The sequence below is a fragment of the Myotis yumanensis genome, unplaced genomic scaffold (genome assembly GCF_028538775.1).
Source record: "Myotis yumanensis isolate MYYU_CA2020_CCGP unplaced genomic scaffold, mMyoYum1.0.hap1 SCAF_3, whole genome shotgun sequence".
In the NCBI taxonomy this organism is placed as follows: domain Eukaryota; kingdom Metazoa; phylum Chordata; class Mammalia; order Chiroptera; family Vespertilionidae; genus Myotis; species Myotis yumanensis.
The window spans coordinates 105687255-105701901 of NW_027223754.1; the positions used below are offsets into that span (position 1 = coordinate 105687255).

The following is a 14647-nucleotide window of genomic DNA, read 5'->3' on the forward strand; positions in this document are numbered from 1 at the left end:
CCCAACCCCCTGATGGGCCCTGCTCTGTGAGTGACAGGGGGCAGCACCCCAACCCCCTGATCGGCCCTGCTCTGTGCATGACAGGAGGCGGCACCCCAACTCCCCAATCAGCCCTGCTCTGAGCCCGACCAGGGGCTGCACCTAGGGATTGGGCCTGCCCTCTGCCACCCGGGAGCTGGCCTAAGCCAGCAGGTCATTATCTCCTGAGGGGTCCCAGACTGCGAGAGGGCACAGGCCGGGCTGAGGGACCCCCCCCCCCCGGCCCCCCGAGTGAACAAATTTTTGTGCACCGGGCCTCTAGTCTATCTATATAAAACCCTAATATGCAAATCAACCGAACAATGACTGGTCCCTATGATGCGCTATGACCACCAGGGGGCAGCCGCTCATCACAGGAGCTGCTCTCAGCCTACAGGCCCTGACCAGCAGCGGTGGCAGGGGGCAGGGATGGTGAGTAGGTGGTGCCAGGCCAGCCAAGATGGGTGTGAGCAGGGGTCCCCAATTGTCCCACTGGTTGCCCCACAGATTGGCCCTGATCGCTGGTCTTCCTAGGGACCTTACTTGTGCACTAATTTAGTGCACGGGGCCTCTAGTCCTATCTAGTAATAGACAAACATGGTAATTAACCGTACCTCTGACACACTTCCCATTGGCTAATCAGGGCTATATGCAAATTAACTGCCAATCAAGATGGCGGCCGGCAGCCAGGCAGCTGAAGTGGACAGGAGGCTTGTTTGCTCCAGTGATGGAGGAAGCCAAGGTTCCCTGCCTGCCGCTGCCGGCCTCTGAGCTGCACTCTAAGAAACAATGTTGCAATTATAGAAGCTAAACAAACCCCAGAAACCTGCTTTTAGCGAGCTGGGCCTCAGAGCTTGAGCTGCAACAGTGTTTCAATTATAGAAGCCAAACAAACCTAGATACCTGCTTTCAGCAGCCGAGGTCTCAGAGCTGGAGCCGAGCCTCAGAGCTAAAGCCAGCTCTCAGTTCCAGTTACAGCCATAGAAGGTAAATAAATCCCAGAATGAAAAAAAAAAAAGAAAAAAAGGAGAGGTTGGGAGCTTCAGTCACCCACCATCCTGAAAACAGCCCTCAACCCCTCACCCAGACTGGCCAAGCACCCCAGTGGGGCCCCCCACCCTGAAGGGGGTGTGAGCGGGACCCCCACCCTGATCTGGGACACCCTTCAAGGCAAATCAGCCTGCCCCCACCCGTGCACCAGGCCTCTATCCTATATAGTAAAAGGGTAATAGGCAAACTGACACTAACAGCAGAAAGACTGGGAATGACTGGTCACTATGACACACACTGACCACCAGGGGGCAGACACTCAATGCAGGAGCTGCCCTCTGGTGGTCAGGGTGCTCTCACATGGGGGAGCTCTGCTCAGCCACAAGCCAGGCTGATAGCTGCCAGTACAGTGGTGGTGGTGGGAGCCTCACCTGCCTCCTCAGCAGTGCTAAGGATGTCTGACTGCAGTTTAGGCCTGCTCCCCGCTAGCAAGTGGATATCCCCCGAGGGCTGCCGGGCTGCCAGAGGGATGTCTGATTGCCATCTTAGGCCCGATCCCCTGGGGAGCAGGCCTAAGCCAGCAAGTGGTCACCCCCGAGGGTTCCCAGACTGCGAGAGGGCACAGGCCAGGCTGAGGGACCCCCCCTCCCCCCCAAGTGCACAAATTTTTGTGCACTGGGCCTCTAGTATATATATAAAAGCCTAAGCAACTGTTCAACTTTTCCACTGGTCCACTGGTTGCTATGACACTCACTGGCCACCAGGGGGCAGATGCTCAACGCACAGGATCCGGCTCTCTCCTGTCTGAATTGGGCTTGTGGGCATCAGGCTCCCTCCTGTCTGGACCGGGCCTGCAGGGATTGGGCCAAAACCGGCTCTCCAACATCCCCCGAGGGGTCCTGGATTACAAGAGGGCACAGGCCTGGCCGAGGGACCCCACCAGTGCACAAATCCATGTACCGAGCCTCTAGTTTTATTTATATAAACAGTAAGAATAACAACATTTCATAGAGCTGACATGGAGGTGAAATGAAATAATGCATGGAAAGCACTTCCAAACAGTGCCTAGCACTTAATAAATGTAAGCTGCCGTCACTGCTGTTGTAAATGCATGAGAGAAGTAAATATGTCAATACAAATTGCATATTGGGGTAGAAAATCAGTGTTATGGGGGCACAGAGTAGAAATGGGAGCTGTGTTAACTAGCGGCTTCTGTTAATCAGCCTAGGAAGACTTCATGGAGGAACTGGACTTTCCAGAGATCTCTGAATAATAGATTAGTTGTCTGTCTGGGAGTAGAAATTATATCTAAACAACTGATAAAATTTGGAAGAAGGTTGAGTGGGTGTAGGGTGATCAGATGATGGGAGATTGAAAAGTTTTGAAAAAAGAAGTTTGACAGCCTAAATGCAGGCCTGACCACTTGCTCTAAAATAGAGCAGACTAGGCTTCAAGAGGGTGTTTTCAAAGTCTTAAATTTGACAAGTAGTATGACTGAAAGCATATTTGGCTATGCATAGCTGAGTGGCCTTCACAGACTTCAGATAGAGAGGAGCACTTTAGTAACTCTAATGAGGACTGAGCAACGAGATTTGTTGTTAAAGACAGGGATTCTGAACAGTTCAACAGGCAAATGAATATTAATTGAAGTTTTATCTAATTATGTGGGTGAGGAGAGAAGAAGAAGAGGTGACTATTGGAAAAGTAGAAATTATGAGATTTTCAGGGGGAAGGGTGGACTCTCCACATATAAGAAAGAATAAGAAAAATGCTCTGTTTTAAGAGAGCAGGGATCCAGAAATAATATTTAATTTGTCTTTACAAAGATGTGGTTGATACTGTCTTTGTAAAGGATTTGGTGTCAGAAAGTCTACCAACTTCCAGCCAAAGTTCTTTAGGATGGTGGAGCATGCACCAAATCGAAGAATATTGAAGAGTAAATATTGTTAATCCCATACAAAGGATCATAGGATCACAAAATATGAGGACCATCAGAGATTAATGCTTGCTTAATGTCCTCATTGTATTAGATGAGGAAACTGAGGCTGAGAGAATGGAGTAACCCATCCAAAGTCACACACTTATATCTAGTTCAGTTCTGTCCACATTTTCTTTTAGCTCTCTAACCCCAAAATTTGAGGATTCCCCTAATTTCTTTGTTTCCCATCTGGATAGGAACAGGAAGAACATTCTAGTTTTGCTGTGTGGCGGGTACTGAGAGCAACAATTGAGTCCCCTTTAAGCGCACCCTCTCTTTTTCTCATCTGGCAGCCCACCGCGTTTTTCCATTGGCCATTATTTGTGTCTCCTCGTTCCTTTCCAAGATTCCCAACCAATCCACTGCTCCCTCCGTCGCCAAGGCCAGGCTTTGAGGAATGTACCATGTGAACCGTGAGGGGGGGAGTAGAGAAGGGGAATTGCGAGGCCACAGCTTATTTCTTTATCTTTTGCCTGTAACCGTGAGATTCTGGCACTGTTGGAGCCTGTAGGTAGCAACAGCGTCCCGGAGGTTGGGAGCTACGTGGCACTTCCCGAGGTGCACTTAGATCTGTCACCCCCCAAGGCCGGGGTCCTGTGGTCGCGCTGGAGGGCTGCAGCCCTTGCCCTTCCATGTGCCCTCCCAGCCGGCAGCCTCGCAGCTGCCTGAGCTGCCCGCTCCGTGCAGTGGCCCGCGCTGGATGCTGTTGAGCTGCTGGGTTGTGGCCAGGACCGGCCAGGGGTCGCCGGCGCCAGGTGAACACAGCAGCATGAGGCGGAGGTGAGGACCGGGCTGCACCCCGAGCTCGGGGTTTCCGCGGACGACGGCTGGCGGCCTGGAGCAGGTGATCACAACTACCCGACTTGTGCCCGAAGCGTTGCCGCCCTGGCTTTCGAGGGCGCGGGGGCCGCCGTGTGGCTAGCGCCTCCTTCTGGCGGACTTTCCAAGCCCTTTTCCGGCGGGGCCCGGCCTCCGGGTCCCTGGAATTGGGTGCGGCGCAGGAGTGCGGGCCCGAATCCCAGGGAGGTTTCAGCGCTTTGTGGAAGCGGGAGCGGGAGCTGGACTCGGGTGAAGGCTCTGGAAGGCATTTGGTGCAGGTTCTGGGAGCTGGGGGTGAGTGGGGCCTGCCCGCTGCCGGGCCGCCGGCCTTCCCCGGAGCTGGGGACCGGACCCTCTTCAGTCGCCTGTGGCCGGGCGGATCGTCGGCCTCCACGGGTAGGTCCTGTCCTGAGAGCCTTGGTCTGCAGGCCTGGCGGGGGCTGAGTAGGCTGTTGAGGTCTGTGTGGCAGATGGCCAGGAAAGGACCCTCAAGTTCTTTTTCCTTTTATTTTCTCGGACAGGGTGAGATGATGGCAGCCACATGCATCACTTATCTATGAGCCTCCCCCTCCCGCTTCCCTAACTGCCTCACCAGACCTCGCTGTTGGAGGTCTGCGTGGCACATTGGAAATTCCTACTTTACAAATCACCTCAAGGAGCCCTGTACCCAGATCAGAGGCTCACCGGGTGTTAGCAGGAAGCGGACGCTGTGGCAGCCTGAGCTGTGGGGTTCTGGGAGGATGGTAAGCTAGTCATCGCAGTTTGTTGGGCCCTCAGGCAAGACCTCTTACCTCATCCCGTCCAGGGACATGGACTGGACTTATATCTTGGCTGATTTTTCTCCACAGTCATAATTCAGGGAAAGCGTTTCCACTGAATACAAACCACATTTATGTTCTTTTAATGTTGGTATTTAACGCAGAAGTTAATTATGGTTTACATGAAATGCGTTAATGCAGAGGAATGTTAATGGTTTACATGAAGTGCATTAATGCAGAGGAATGGAGGTGAATTGTAAATAGTGTCTTTTTTTTTTTTTAAGGCATCACTTTTTTTCTTTTTTAGTGGGATGTGGATAAAGAGAATGGCATTTAAACATCAGAACACCAATGTGCATTTGGTCCCATCTGACAGTTTTCGACATAGACAATCATTTAGGATGACAGCTTGTAACCTAGGAGTGAGAATGAGTTGGGTTTTATAGTGAGAAAGACTTCGTACTTGGAATTGTTGCTGCCAGCAGGAAGGCTTTGCTCTCTCATTACCTGGCCACACATATGCCAGTTCATTGTTGTGGTTGCCTTCCCCTGTGAGCACATCTGTAAAAGGCCTTTAAGGGGATCTTATGAATTCCATATTTGTCAGATGTGCTTGAGTCAGAAATCTGGCTCAGGTTGTTTTAGCCCTACATTGAATTCTTGTGCTGCTCCAGGCTTAAAATTTTTTTAAACTTTTAAAATAGTACATTAAATAGCATGAGTTAATTCCAGAATTTTAGGGAAAACAGTTTGGGAGTTCCTCTTGCAAAGGATCTTTAGGAACTTGAACTTGGTTCCTAGCCAAGACTCTTTGTGTTCATAACACTAACCATTGAAATGTCTAGGACTTGATTACCAGATTGTGACTCCCCTCACACCCATCTTCCTGGTATGGTTCCCTGGTTCCCTCCCTGGTGATGGCTGTTTGTGGTGTTTCTAAGTGTGGGAGAGAAAATAGACTCTAGACTACATAGTAGATGTTTAATAAATGTAAATAATCTTTTTTCTCTCAGAACATTTGTGGGTGATGAAATTGGATGCAGTTTGATTGCATGCTCCCCTCTTAAGTTAGGAAGATTAGCCCCCGTCAGTCTTCTTCCCATCCCAACCTCTACCTCTCACATTAAAATTTTAATGTTAAGTTAAAAATGAAATTCAAACCTCTGGACCTAGAAATGAAAATCAAACAAGGAAAAATTGAGCACTTCCTCCTGGCTTGTGTTGCATTTTTTCAGAAAGGATGGTACACACTTAAGGACAACTCTGTGGGTCTGTTGAGTAGCTTGTGGATGAGGATTTTGGTTGTTGCTTTGACATGTCCAAGTGGAACCATAAACCTTTCCTAATTTCTGGCACTGGCATCAGAGCTGGCCCGGATGGGAGAGGCCTGACTGGCAAGTAAGGGCAGTCTTAAGTTTGATGGGCTCTGCCTCTGACCTGGGCTTTATGAAGAGCAGCTGTTTACCTTCTGCTGCTTCTAGCAGGCTCCATGTGACAGATTAAAAGGCTATCAAGGCTGGCCAGAGTTGCTCAGTGGTTGAGAGTTTGACCTATGTTAGATTCTGTCAGGGCATATGCCTGGTTGTGGGCTCAATCCCCAGTGTGGGGCGTGCAAGAGGCAGCTGATCAATGATTCCCTCTCATCATTGATGTTTCTATCTCTCCCTCTCCCTTATCTGAAATAAAAAATATATATATTTTAAAGGTTATCAAAATGTTCTTAAAAGAGTAAGAAACATTACTGGCTTATTTATGTCATATTATTGGGCGTTACATTTTACTTATTTATTTATTAAATATATTTTATCGATTTTTTTACAGAGAGGAAGGGAGAGGGATAGAGAGTTAGAAACATCGATCAGCTGCCTCCTGCACACCCCCTACTGGGGATGTGCCCGCAACCAAGGTATATGCCCTGATTGGAATCGAACCTGGGACCCTTCAGTCTGCAGGCCGACGCTCTATCTACTGAGCCAAACTGGCTAGGGCAAGGCATTACATTTTAATAATAATCATGCTCTGAATTTACTTACTGCTTTTCCTTTGAAGAAGTGAAAGCTTTTTCAAAACCTGTTATCTCATTGATTCTTACTTTTGTGAGGTCATCAAAGTTTAGTACAGTATATTATACCCTTTTTATAGGTGAAGAAATGGAGGTAACATGATTTACTCTGCCTTTTGCTTGGTGTGGGTTTCTGGTTCCCAAGACCTAGAACCTGTTATTGCCCTAGCTCAGCTACTTTATGGATGATTTTTATTTCATGTATTTAGTTTTTTAACCAAACTAGTCTGGATCCTAACCACTGATTGCAACAGAATCTTTTACCCAGTTTGATCATGACTGATCACTCATTTAATTTCCCTGTGAAAAAGAAAAAGGGAAGATTTTAACTAGTGACAGGGACATGTTTAGTTTGTTTTCAAAATAGGTAGGTTTGTCTCAAAAGCAGACATACAGAGGTAGGGGGAAAAATCAATCTGCCTTTTAGCATTATAAACACCATTTAGATAAATGGTTCCTATGGACAATTATATAGTAACTAGAGGCCCGATGCACGAAGATTTGTGCAAGAATGGGCCTTCCTTCCCCGGGGGACGACACTGCCTTTGCTCTGGCCAGAGCCGCCTTTCTACCTTCGTTCCAGCCTGGAGCTGCCTTTCCGCCTTCCCACGCTGCCCAGAGGCCCGGAGCGGCTGAGGCGGTGCGGAAGGCCTGCGTCCCGCCCTGCCCCTGGCCGCTTGGCGCCTGCATATGCAAATTAAGTGCCATATTTGTTGGGTTGATTTGCATACTCACTCCTGATTGGCTGGTGGGTGTGAAGGTACAGTCAATTTGCATCTTTCTCTTTTATTAGAGTAGATAACTGTCACTTACTGAGTTTTATTGTGGACTAGACACTGTGCCAAGTGCTTTGTATACACACATCATTTCTAGTCTTCAGGTAGGTCTAATCACTTCTATTTTACAATAGAACTATTCCAGAGAGTAACAGGTCCATAAACCCAGTAAGTTGCAGAGGCTAGATGACTCCGGGTCCTGTGTGTTTAATTACCTCGCTAAAAAGGTGAAGTGCAAAGGGAGTGAAAGGAAGAGGAAATGGAGAAGAAAAAGTATGGACGGGAAAGAAATTTGTGAGATGGCAACTTGAATCAGGCTCCAGGATTTACTGTATATGGTGTGCTCAGCCTTAGTGGGCAGAGTGGGCACAAAGAAGCTATGGACTTCAACCACCCTTAGGGAGCCAGGAAATATAAGAACTTTAGTTTACACACTGGGACTTTCTTTCAGCACATTTAGTGAGCAAGTACTATATGTGAGCAAGTGCCAGATAATATGATGTTCACCTACAAGAGGTCACTACAATTCTACCGGTGGCAGACACAAATACAGAAAACTATAGTGTTGTGATAAGTGACTTAATTGGCCAGGGAGCTCTGAACATGAAGTGGTAAGAAAATTTATACTGGCCAGTGTGGCTCAGTTGCTTGAGAGTTGTCCCATACACCAAAAGGTTGCTGTTTTGTTTATATTTTTTTACACTTTGTTGTTTGTTTTGTTAATCCTTACCCGAGGATATTTTTCTATTGATCTTTTAGAGAGAGTTGAAGAGAGAGGGAAAGACAGAGAGAAACATCGATGTGAGAGAAACACATCGATTGGTTGCCTCCTGCACTTGCCAGGGCCAGGGCCGGGGAGGAGTCTGCAACCGAGGTACGTGCCCTTGACCGGAATCAAACCTGGGACCCTTCAGTCTGCAGGCCGATGCTCTATTCACTGAGCTAAACTGGCTAGGGCAAGGTTGCTGTTTTGATTCCCTGTCAGAGCACATGCCCAGGTTGTGGGTTTGAACCCTAGTCCTGGTGTGTGCTAGAGGCAACTGATCTATGTTTATCTCTCACATTGATGTTTCTCTCCCTTTCTCTTCCTCTCTTTAAAAATATATTTTTTAAAAAGAAGGGGGAAAAAAAGAAAATGTATACTAATTGGCAAAATAGTTCTTGATTAGGTTTTGTTAATTTTGCACACATAGATTGAGAATTCCTAGAATTTACCTACCCGCTGTGGCTATTGTTTCTGGAATGTTTGTGTTTTTGCAAACAAAGGATCACTTTACAGCTCCTCTCTGAGGACCAGCCTGTACCTTGGTTGCAGGAAAGGCTGGTGCCATCGCCCCTTCCTGCAGGCTGCCTTTAGGCCCATCATCACTGTGGATCTGTTGGGCTTGGCAGATTGTCTTTGCAGTCACTACTTACCTGGAGTCACTGCTCCAGTGGATTGGCAGCCCTTGCTAGAAGAGCCTGCTGTCAGGTTGTTCTCTTTCCCAGGTGTTTCAGCAGGAGTGGGAGTAGTCCTGGGTATGGAGGTGCTTAACTGATGCTTTGGGAATTAGAGGTGACCATGTTATCTTCAAGGCTCTTTTCTCACCCTAGAACCACAATACTGCAGGGACCTTGGAACCTGGTAGTAGCCTTGGAGTGGTGTCTGCCAGGCCTCCCACTCCTCCATCTTCCTTAAGTCCATTCAAATAGAAATTACTTATGTTTTCTAGAAATGAGTTAAGCAACTTCTGATAATTGCTCTGCTATATTAATTGAGTTGTCTCGGTGTGGTAATAACATTTAGACCTTTTTACATGCTGCTAAGGAAAAGTTCTCTCTGTCCATGACAATGACCCCAGAGAAGGGATCATCAGCTTAAAGGTTTCCCTTGCTTTAAAAAAAAACTTGATGTATAGAAATGTGGATTAACTTCCAAAATACCGTGTGTATCTATACTTCTTGGCTTTAAATTTAATTCTTCACAGTACAAGAATTTTGCAAAAGAATTTCTTCTCTAGGAATTTAAAATTTTACTTCTCTAGATACAACTTTTTCAGGAAGTCTGATCTTCCACCATTGGTGGGAATGACTGCCTGTCACTTTTACCTGCCTTGCCCTCTCTGTTGCCCACCACACATGCAACCTTAGAGCCATGGATGTTACTGGGCTCTGCCTTTACAGACCTCCAGGCCTGTCATCCCGCTTGTTGGTGTGGCAGACAGAACCAGGTGCTGTCATGGCTGGCTGTCAGAGTGTGTCCTGGCAGCACACAGCTGGCTAGCCTTTGCTCATATAGTATTAATTGCACAGGAGTCATCTGGAACGTTGCCATCTGTGCTGCTTCACTAAGCTACTTGTGCACTGGCTTTCCTTTCATGCTTGTCTCCAGGCTGTTTTTTGCAGGCTTTTGTGGAATCCAGAGGCTTGGGCATAGGCAATACACAGGAAAACCCAGGGTGGAGTAAAGATTGTTCCCCAGTAGTAAAGGAGGTCAAGGAATTTGGCTAAAATCCTTACTTATATTAAGGATTATATTGAGGTATATGGGAAAGGTGGGAAGGGAACTAATTTATCAGGAGTCTGTTTTATAAATACACCTTATGACAGGATCTCCTTTAATTCTTTTTTTTAATTGATTTTTTTCCAGGAGAGAGGAGAAACAGAGAGAGAGAAAAACATCAATTGGTTGCCTCCCTTAAACCCCCGTAAATGCCCTGACCAGGAATTGAACCCTCAACCTAGGTATATGCCCTGGCCTGGAATCAAACCTGTAACCTTTTGGTGCATGGGATGGTGCTCCTACCAACTGAACGACCCAGCCAGAGCAATCTCCTTTAATTCTTACAATAAGTTAAGTAAATGATGATGCATTTAGTTTGGGAAACATGGGGCGCAGTGAGGTTAGATGACTTACCTGAGATCTCTCACCTGGTAAACGATGGAACTACATTAGATTAAAAAACAACAACCTCCAGCCCTGGCCAGATGACTCAGTTGATTGAAGCATTGTCCCATACACCAAAAGATTGCAGGTTCAATTCCCAGTTAGGGCACCTACCTAGTTGTGGGTTTGATTTTCTCTCTCACATTGATGTTTCTCTCTCCTTTCTTCTCTCTGTAAAAATCAATAAAAACATATCCTTGGGTGAGGGTTAAAAACAAAACAAAACCCAACATGTCTTGAAGAGCATGAACTCTAGAATTAGACTGTGTATGACTTTGGGTTTGTTCTTTAACCTCCCTGGGACTCAGTTTCTTCACCTATACAATGGTCTTAAGCATTTAGAATTCTTCCAAGCACTTGGTAAGTACACAGTGAGCACCCTAAGTGTCAGCTAGTACTATTATTGATCCATACTTATGAAACTCGAAGTGGAATTTTAAGACTTTGGTTTCCTTTCATCTACAAACAGCCTCCAGGGAGCATGAGTGGGTTTGTGCTTATTAATATGAGTTCCCTCAAGTGTCTCCAGCCCCCAACTCCTGCTCTCTATTTCATAATTCTCTGCCTTATCTCTGGCTCTGCATTATTTTTCTTATTAGCAACTCTTTAGACTTCTTGGGATAATTTGTTCATTAATTTACCATTTCTTAGGCTCCTCCTCCATATGTTGAGCTATACTGGGTATTAGGGCAGGGCACAGTTTGTAGAAGTGTATCACGTTATCCCTGCTCATGAACCACTCATTTGGGTAAAGGGGGAGGAAAAACAATGAAATACCAAAATGGGACAGGCAGGTGACTTCATTGAGAATTTATTGTATGCCAAGCACTGGTTTAGATGTTTCCATGCACTGTCAACCCTGCAGGTTAGGTGAGGCTGCAACATCCCACTTTACCAGTGATGACCCCAGAGGTCATCTTATCCAAGATCACACAGACTGGAGTGAGAGGAGCCTGGGGTTTGAACCCTAGTCTGCACTGATTGTCATGGACCTGTGGAGACTGTGTCCCCGGTCATTGCTAGGATTATCTCGATGAGATGAAGGGGTGGTGGGATGAGCAAAGCTTAGGGTTGAGAGTGAGCCTGGTGGGGTTGGGGGAGAGTTCAGTATGTATGGATTGCTGTGCCAGGTTCTGGGAGGTGAGTAAGATGTGTTCCTTGCCCTCTGGAATCTTCCTGTAGCTGGGGAGACAGACACACAAATAGATTTTTAGTGTAGAGTGGTAAGAGATGCAATGAGGGTAAGTATAGGGTGCTGTGGAAGCAGAGGAGAGGGAACCAGGAAGTATTCTTGGGAGATTAAGTTAGCAATGAGCTTAGCAGTTGAAGGCCAGAAGAGTTTTCTAATAGGCAGAGAACAGCATGAACAAAGGCATGGCCTTATGGGCTTTTCTTGTTAGAAGCAAGTTTATTCATCTGGTCTGATGGATGCTATGGCACAGTGTGTAGTATAAGCAACAGGGAGTTCATCAGAGGTGTCTTAAGACTGAACAACAGTATGAAAGTAGCATTTTATGTTGTTTAATCTCGTGGAGGTGGGAGAGATGACAGTCAAGCAAGACCAACTATGGGAGAAGCCAGCAAACTTTTTACTGTAAAGGGTCAGAAAGTAAATATTTTAGGTTTCAGTGGGCCATATGGTCTCTGATGCCTCAGCTCTGCTATTGTAGTATCAAAGCAGCCAGACAACTAGTAAATGAATGGTTGTGGCCATGTGCCAATGAAGCTTTCATTTATGTCCCCCAAATTTGAGTTTCATATAATTCTCACATGTCACCAGTCTTTTTTTTTTTTTTTTTATTTTTGCCTCAGCTGTTTAGAAATGTAAAAGCCATCCTTCACTTGCAGGTTGGATTTGGCCCACAGCTCATGGTTTGCCTACTCTGAGCAACTGGTGGTGTTCAGGTTTGACATGACCAGAAACTGGAACAAAATGTTGGTGATGGAAATAGAGAGGAAGAGACTTGATGCCAGAGAACTTTGGAGAACACTGATTAGATAGAGGAGATAAGGAGAGGTCAGAGCCCAGATAACACTGAAGTTTCAAGTTTGGTGCCTGCCCAGCCCCGTTTTGGTAAACCTGGTCTCGTTTTCCATGTACCAAGAATATGACTTGATTCTGGAGAAAAACCCAGAAAATATGACCTGATTTTAGGGAAAAACCCAGAAATAGCTGGTGTCTTAGGTGCTCCCAGATTCTGTCAGCATGGTTAATTGTTCTGATTGTCTCCCTGTGAGTGTCACAATGCCAGCCACCTTGCTGCCTTGGCTTCTAGGTGCTTTACGCAGGAAGTGGCTCCTGCTGTGACTGGGACAGCATGCCCATCTATCTGTCAGGGAATAGGTAAAGTTCCGTTTTTGGATAACTCTTAATTTTGATAATATTTCAGATTTACAGAGAAGTTGCAAGAGCAGTACTCGGTGCCCCTTCTAGCTGCTATCTACATTTCTTAATTGCATTTTATTAATAGTTTACATTTTGACCTGTGTGCTTTATCTTTCTCCCCCGCTCCCATATATATGCTTTTTTTTTTTTTTTGGACCCATTTGAAAGTTGGAGACTTTGTGCCCCTTTAACCCCTATTTACTTCAGTGTAGGTTTATCAAGAATAAGCGCATCCTCTTCTATAACCATATTATGGTGATCAACATCAGGTACTTAACATTGATACAGTACTATTATCTAATAGTTGTTTTTGAACCTAGCACCCCTCGATAGCTATTACTCTAAGATTACCTGTCATGTGTGAAAAAATAATGCTACTGCTTCCTTTAACAGCATTATAGACACAGGTAGGTACCTGTTCTGCTCTGGAACTCATACTCCCATCATTTACCTAACTGAGCAGCTGCTTAGTGGGGTGTGGCAGGACCAGCAATTGCCTAAAAAGAGCAGCAGTCTAAGAGCTGAAGGATAACTTGTTATCTTGAGCTTCCAGCTGCTAGAGGGCTGGCACTATGTTTTGCTTCACACAGCTCCTGCCATTCCCTGCTGTCTTCATGAAAAAGTTAATCTCTTAAATGGAACAACAGTCACAGTACTCAAGATCTCAATTTTAGTTACAAACATGTTCTTTCTGGGACCTCCACTGCATCTCAACCTATAGAAAATGATTCTTTTAGGATGGATTTTTTTTTTCTAGGTTTGATCTGGAAAATAAAATGAAATTAGATTGGAGTAATTTATTTTGGAAATAAAATGAGTGGAAAAGGTACCCTACCATTTCTGACTTAGTGCAGAAAGGGGTTTTCTTTTTGCTACTTTAAAAGATTGAAATCAGAGATAGGGCAGTGACTAATGCATATTCTGTAATAATAAGAATATTATTATTCTAAGTAGCTAGAGCTTGCTTACTTCCCTGGGAACTATGGGAAAAGGAGTCTGGAAATTCTGCACATGATGAGAAAGGAGTACAGAGAAGGCTCTTTGTGTAAAGGGGGTGATCACTGCATTTAGCTACATTCTCAGTGATGTAACTAAATGTTTGTGCCTTATGCCTGTGTTGATGTGTTTGATACACTGTGTCACTGTTTGGTTCACCGTGTCAATCATTACTATCTGTGAGCCTGTTCTTATGATCCAGAACATCTGAAGTCCTCACTGTCTTAGGTCTATAAGGTTCTGTGCTGGGCATGAGAGGGGATGGGTGGGCCACAAAGGAGGATAAAGCTGTTATGGCCTCTACATTCCCTGATCTCTCAGTCTAGATAAGAAAACTTTGATTCAGCTGCTGCTGTACAGTGAACTCAGGGGAATCACTTAATTGTTCTTTACCATAGTTTTGCCATTTGTAGAGAGATGTTGGCTGTCAGCTAGTTTAAAGGAACATACTAGAGATATGGGACCCTGGGGTGGGGGGTTGGTGTGGGGCAGGGACCCCTTTGCTCATCTCAGGCAACCTACCCTGTGACAGTCTCCCTCCCAATGAAAACAATGGTACATGTGGGTGTCAGACCAGCCTGTTCAGTGCCTCCGCCCCTCCTACCAGTCTCAGTGTGCTTTCTTCTTTACTTCTCTAGTTGTAGGACTTCCATTCAGCCATCTTTCAGGCGGTTCTGAATGATGGTTCTGTATTTTAGTTGTAATTTTGATGTGGTTGTGGGAGGCTGCAAGTACCTGCGTTTACCTATACCACCATCTTGGTTCTTTCAAGGACACAGAAATTGTAAACATTGTCTTTGTCCACTGGTGATGCATTGCAGGGGGAGCAGCCAGATATCTGTAGAGTTCTTCGCTTGGGCCACGAAGTATCAAGCGCACTGTACATGCGCGCCCACACGTGGTATTTTGTGGAAGAGCCACACTCAAGGGGCCAAAGA

The 14647-nt window shown here is 45.9% G+C and overlaps 1 protein-coding gene across 6 annotated transcripts in view; it reads left to right on the forward strand.

Annotated features, from left to right (window-relative positions):
• The first annotated feature begins 3679 nt into the window (after positions 1–3679).
• Positions 3680–14647, forward strand: part of MICAL3 (microtubule associated monooxygenase, calponin and LIM domain containing 3) — a 253825-nt gene continuing 242857 nt past the window's right edge. For 4 of the 6 annotated variants that reach the window (XM_070409267.1, XM_070409269.1, XM_070409268.1 and 1 more), the window contains exon 1: positions 3682–3830. The gene's annotated coding sequence lies outside the window, so the exon portion shown is untranslated. Of the gene's footprint in view, positions 3831–14647 lie in introns of all 6 variants that reach the window. The other 2 variants (XM_070409271.1, XM_070409266.1) reach the window with 2 other exon arrangements.